This window comes from Theropithecus gelada, chromosome 10, assembly GCF_003255815.1.
Source record: "Theropithecus gelada isolate Dixy chromosome 10, Tgel_1.0, whole genome shotgun sequence".
Classification (NCBI taxonomy): Eukaryota; Metazoa; Chordata; class Mammalia; order Primates; family Cercopithecidae; genus Theropithecus; species Theropithecus gelada.
In genome coordinates, this window is record NC_037678.1 from 85,014,350 (window position 1) to 85,021,418 (window position 7,069).

Consider the following 7,069-nt stretch of genomic DNA (forward strand, 5'->3'; position numbering starts at 1 on the left):
AGTCTCACTCTTGCCCAGGCTGGAGTGCAATGGCATGATCTCAGCTCACTGCAACCGCCACCTCCCGGGTTCAAGCAATTCTCTTGCCTCAGCCTCTGGAGGTGAGGTTTTTAAGAGGTAATTGGGTTATGAGGGCTCTACCCTCATGAATGGACTAATGTCATTATTGGTGGAGTGGGTTAGTTTTCATGGGACTGGGCTCCTGATGAAAGGATCAATTCAACCTGATTTCTCTCTGTCTCATTCTCACCCTCTCTTGCCCTTCAGCCTTCCACCATGGATGTGGCCCTCACCAGATGCTGTCACTGTACCTTCAGACTTTCAAGCCTCCAAAACTGTGAGTCAAATGATCTTCTATTGTGTCTAAGTTACCCGGCTTCAGGCATTCTGTTATAGCAACACAAAACAGACTAAGACAACCTATCCCTGAGCTTTTTAGTTACATGTGCCAATATGTTTTTTGCTTGTGTCAGTTTTTTTGAGTGGGATTTCAAATAAAAGGACTTGCACATGACCTTGAGAAAGTCACTAAATGTTTCTAAACTTGTTTCTCAAGCAGCAAAACGGTCAAGCTATAAACCCAGCCTACCTCCTATGTAGCAGATACAAACATATTCTCTTGAGCATTTCTACCACAGTGTAGGCTCACCTAAATTTCAGCAACCAACATCTCAAATCTCTTTGACTGAAGACTTCTTGGCTACATCAGCTTCTGCTTCACTCTACTGGCAGTCAGGCAAGCTCCTGAGCAGCCCTCAAATAACGTTACAGCAATAGCCCAGCTGCCTTAGCCCTCAGGTGTGATCACTTCAAAGCAGTTGTTCTGTACTCTCTGCAAGAACATCCTAGTAGCATTAAGCCCTAGTTGCCTACAGTGGTAACCTGCCTATCAACAAACACATCCTTTGTTGGCTTTCTTCTCTTCCCTGACACACTCCCCTACTCCTCTATTGGTGCTTCCTGGAATCTCATTGCAAACAGACTACTGTCACTCAGATTCCTATCTCAGGGTCTGTTTCTAAGGCAGCAAAACTAAAGAAAGTTACACCTTTCCAATGCTTGGTAAACACAAATCTCTGTGTGATTTGCCTGTAAGCAGGACATGGCTGAGTTGTCACTAGTAGAAGTGGTTTAAACTCAAGTCATGAATGCACATTTTATAAGCATGAAAGCTGTGATGGCTAGTCTCATGATGAATTAATATTGTTAGGTTCTTCATCTTATTCCACACACAATTGTGTTTATTTTAAAAATAACTCTTCAATGGATTCTGTAGGTAGACGAATAAAGCACCTGTAAACATAATCTTGCCTTCAAACAGCTGAAAGCATGTGCACCTTTATAGAATCAATTGCATAAACAGCACTGGTATGAATGAAGCTGGAATATATTTCCACACAATGATTGAGAGCTCCACAGAACGTGTTGCGATGGTGGAAAAGTATTTTCTGTGGCTTAGAGAGGCTCCTGCACATGGAAGGATGAGAAATGAGATGACTTATAAGGAGCCAACTCTCGAGTCTTAAAATCAACTTCATCCAACACCAGACTTTGTGTGGCAACCACAGCCTCAAAACAAAGAGTAAACACCATATGTTCCCAGTGTGGGATGACTGCTGGGCCCCACTGGTCCTATCAGCGACACCTGCACTCCCAGCTGGGGAGAATTACTGGCAGTGTCATCTTCAAAAGCAGAGGACAGCAAACACAGCACAAAGAAGCCCAGCAATGTGGGCTGAAGAGTTTGGTGGGTTGATTAGCTGGCCAGCGTACTCAGGGAGCTGGACGAGAGCCATCACGTTCTCTGTTTCCCGTGCTGGTGGCCACAGCTGTCATCTTGGCAACAACCCATCGCTGGCAAGGTGGTTTGAGAACTTCCTCTCTCATCACATCTTCTCACCCTTCCCCCATTCTGCTGCTCTTCCCCCAAACCACACATTTAGGGTTCACTTGACAAGGCAGTGACTTGTTAGAATTTCTTACTCCATTCATGCTGCTATAACAAAATGCCTGAGACTGGATAATTTATAAAGAACAGAAATTTATTTCTCACAATTCTGGAAGCTGGGAAGTCCAAGATCCAGGCTTGGCATTTGGTCTGCTGAGGATCTTCCTATTGCGTCCTCACATGGCAGAAGGCTGAAGGGCAAGCTGGCCGAGCACTCCATGAAGTCTCTTCTGTAAGGGCCTTAACACTATTCATGAGGAAGGAACTCCCATTGCCTAATTACCTTTGAAAGCCCCCACCTTTAACACCTTCACATTGGTAACACCTGAATTTTGGAGGTGACACATTAAGACCATAGAATGATTTATATTTTGCTTGCCCCTCCCTCTCAATTTCCACCATTATTCAAAGAATTAAAGAATACCAGAGGTGCAGCCTCCTCAAAAATAAAATAATAATATGAATATGTATATAAACATACACACATACTAGATAGGTATCTGTATGTATAGGTATAGAGAGAGAGAGAGAGAGAGAGAGAGAGAAAGAAAGAGAAAGAGAGAGAGAAAGAAAGAAAGAAGAAGAAAGAGAGGGAAAGGAGGAAAGACACAGAGAGAGAAAGAGACAGAGAGAAAGAGATAGAGACAGCAAGGGGGAAAGAAGAGAGAAAGGAAGAGAAAGAAAAAGAAAAATACAGAAACAGAGAGAAAGAAAGAAAGAAAAGAAAGAAGGAAGGAAGGAAGGAATCGGGGGAATGTGGTGAAATTTTAACATTTGGGGAATATGGATGAAAGGCATATGAAAGTTTTATAGACCATTCTTGCAATTTTAATGTAAGTCTGAAATGTTATTTCAAAATTAAAAATAAAGAAATAAACTATTTATTAGAACACTGGTATAATTATGTATAATTATGATCACAATTCGTAGTATTTTTTAACTATTAAAAAATCTATTTCTGGTTGAGCATGGTGGCTTACACCTGTAATCCCAGCACTTTTGGATCACTTAAAGTCATTTGAGGAGTTCGAGACCAGCCTGGCCATCATGGTCAAACCCTGTCTCTACAAAAAATACAAAAAATTAGCTGGGCGTGGTGGCACACGCCTGTAATCCCAGCTATTTGGGAGGCTGAGGCAGGAGAATGGCTTGAACCTGGAAGATGGAGTTTGCAGTGAACCAAGATTGTCCCACCACACTCCAGCCTGTGCAACAGAACGAGACTCTTATCTCAAAAAACAAACGAACAACAAAAAGAAACAAACAAACAAACAAACAAAAACTTTTCCTTTCCTTTTCCTTTTTGTCAAGATGAGATTCACATGAAATTAACCATTTTTAAAGTGAATAATTTAGTGGCATGTAATACTTTCACAATGTTGTGTAAGCACTATTTCTACCTAATTCCAAAACATTTTCATCATCTCAAAAGGAAACCCCATGCCAAGTGTTCCAGTTATCCCCATCCCCTCCTCACAGCCTCTACACATCTGTTTTCTGTCTCTATGACTTTGCCTATTCTGGATATTTCGTATAAATGGAATCATTCAATATTTGTCCTTTTGTGTCTAGCTTATTTCACTTGGCATGTTTTCAAGGTTCATCCATGCTATAGCATGTATCAGTACTTCATTTATTTTTATGGCTGAATAATATTCCTTTTTTTTTGGAGAGAGAGTCTGTTCTATCCTCCAGGCTGGAGTGTAGTGGCTCGATCTCGGCTCGCTGCAACCTCCACCTCCCAGGTTCAAGCGATTCTCCTGCCTCAGTCTCCCGAGTAGCTGGGATTACAGGCACCCACCATCACGCCCAGCTAATTTTTGTATTTTTAGTAGAGACGGGTTTCACCATGTTGGCCAGGCGGGTCTCAAACTCCTGATCTCAGATGATCCACTCACCTCGGCCTCCCGGAGTGCTGGGATTACAGGCATAAGCCACTGCACCCGGCCTTTTTTTTTTTTTTTTTTCTTGAGACAGAGTCTTGCTCTGTCACCCAGGCTGGAGTGCAGTGACACAATCTCAGCTCACTGCAACCTCCACCTCCCGGGTTCAAGTGATTCTCCTGCCTCAGCCTCCCAAGTAGCTGGGATTACAGGCATGCACTACCACACCCAGCTAATTTTTGTATTTTTAGTAGAGATGGCATTTTGCCATGTTGGCCAGGCTGGTCTCGAACTCCTGACCTCCCGAAGTGCTGGGATTATAAGCATGAGCCATCGTGCCTAGCCCAGATAATACTCCATTTTATGGATATACCACAATTCACTTATCCATTCATCTGTTGATGTATCTATGACTGTTTCCACCTTCTAGCTATTGTGAATAGTGCTGCCGTAAACATGTATTAAAACACATGAAAACTTGATGTTTGTTAGTGTCTATTTGTGACTTAAAATAAAAGTCCCCTCTGAAAGCCTATGAATAATATGAAGCTTAGACTTCTCAGATGTGTAAGTTCCTTTTTGTACTTAAGCTAGTTTAGATTGGGTTTCTGTCAATTTGAAAGAATCCTGACTACCACAAAATTTTTAAATATCTTTCAAAATGCAGTCTTCAGGATCTACGGAAAAAATTTGCTCATTAACAATAACTTTTTGAAACAAGACCAAGTAAAATTTTCTGAAGTTCAAAGCTCTCCTGTCCCCAAGGAAATTTGAAATGAATGAGAATCTGAAACATTTCTGAAATAGAAGAATGAGCTCAGCTAAGCACAGAACATTCCTGAACCGTGTCTGCAACCGCAACAGGATAATCATAATACAGGGTCTTGAACCAGAAGTGTTTTAGTGTGTGCCAGATTTAAAGAAATTCACAGTGCTGTAACTGTGAAAGAATTCTAATTTTAAAACCAAACCTTTCCTAAATCAACAGGCAATCATTTTTTTGCAACCCATCTGAACAGAAGTCTGAAAACACCAACACTGTTCTTTATTTCTTTCACCGTCTGCTTCCTGCCATCCATCTTTCATCTCTTGTGGTCATAGGAATTTTAGCATTTTCTTTTTGAAAGGCTTCTAGGAATTGCCTTTGGTTTACTTGGTGAAATCTTGCACTGCATACACTTCTTCAAAAGCACGTTATTTCCTCCATTTCTGTTGAAGAAAAGCCAAGTAATGAGAGAATGTATCTGCTGACAACCTAAAAAAAATTATATCACCTTCAGTTCATTTTGATCTGGGGGTTCTTGACTCACCTGGTTAATCAGGATGCCAGTTTAATCTGAGACCTATCTTGCTTCCCTCTGTGTAACTGCTGTGGTGGATCAGCAAAGGAGTTTGTATTTCCTTCCGCCTCTCAAATCTCTTCACTCCCTTATTTTTCCCTCCAGAATACTGTGGATTGGGCCAATCAAATTCTTGCTTCTAGAAATGTGAGATTGGTGCAACACATTCTAATTCAATGTGGATGGTCACTTAAATTGAGGTGAATTTAGGAACTTTCAGTCCTTTGGGGGAACTATGTTTGGCTATATGGTCAGTGAACATGGTCTTAAAAGTAAAAGGAGAGGGGAAAGGAGAGGAGGGGACAAAGAAGAGAGAGACAGGAAGAGGGGCAGAAGAGAAGGGGAGAGAGAGATGAAGAGAAAAAGAGAGAGAGAAAAATAAGGAGAGAGGGAGAACAGGAAGACAGAAAGAAAAATACTTTGTTGGTTTATGTCAGGGGTCCCCCATCCCTGGGCCATGGACCAGTCCCAGTCCCTGGCCTGTTAGGAACTAGGCCGCACAGCAGGAGGTAAGCAGGGGTGAGTGAGCCTTACCACCTGAGTGGTAAGAGCCTCCACCTCTGTCAGATCAGCAGCAGCATTAACTTCTCAGAGGAGCATGAAATCTATTGTGAACTGTGCATGCAGGGGATCTAGGTTGCACGCTCCTTATAAGAATCTAATGCCTAATGATCTGAGGTTAAAGAGTTTCATCCTGAAACTATGCCCCAAGCCCTATTCAGTGAAAAAATTGTCTTCCATGAAACCAGTTCCTGGTGCCAGAAAGATTGGGGACCTCTGGCTTATATGACTAAAGAGACAGAGGAATCTCATTTCAGGTGAAACTTGATCAAGTGGATCAAAGATATCCCCAGGGACCTGATGTTTTTGCATCTCTTCATTATGCTAAGGTCAGGATGGTTGCCACAAGCCCTCAGAGCTATATTCTAGCTTTCTATTATCTAGGAGGAAAGAGATACAAAATTCCCACTGAAGTTCCCTGAGTCACCCTGTCTCTGCATCAATCACTATGGCCAGTGCGGGTGGGGGAATGGGATGGATTGTGTTGACTGGATGGATCTAGGTCACATGTTTCATCTCTAGAGTTAGACTTGGAGTCAGCATCCCCAGATGCACACAGATTCCCAAAAAGAAACCTAGAACTATTGGTAAGGGAAGTGTATGCTGGAAAGAAAATCAACAAATGTCCATCATGTTGATCTTCCAGTTTGGCCAGATGACTCTATACCTTTATAATTCCTCCTTTTAATCTATATTAGTTTGAGTTGGCTTCTTGTACTTCTAGCCAAAGGGTGTTCACTAAGACCTCGCACTAGAATAGTGAAAAGAGGAAAAACAGCAGTGGCCTCAGTTTCAGAGAAGTTGAACACAGTGAAGTTACATCACATGGACACTTAGCTCATATAAGAGGACAGTAACAGTGTAAATTACTTGGGTGGCTCTGCCCCCCATCTGAGATGGCAGTTGTGAATAGCTCTTCCCTTAACCAGCTTGGTTCTGTCTTTCCTCCCGTGGTATGAATGTCTTGCCAACTATAATATGATTCTAGTATACATTTCATAAAAGAGGGCCCTACACCAGCTTTAACCGGTACTCAACAAAAGCAACAGAAATGGCTGGAGAAATAACTGGCCAAGCAGTACTTATTAAATATGTTACTCTCCAAAGTGGCATGTTTCTGAAAGACTCTAAAGATAATTTTCCTAAAGGACTTTCAAGGAATATTTTTCTAAAAGACATTTTGTTTTTCTTTCTTTTTTAAAATATTCCCACAGTGATAGAATATTTTTCTTAAAGAATTTTGAGGGAAGTGTTGCTGATTTACAAGATGAGACTCTACCACCCCTAGAAAGATAACTATCATCCACTGAAGCGAAGAAAACTGATCAGTGGAAGAA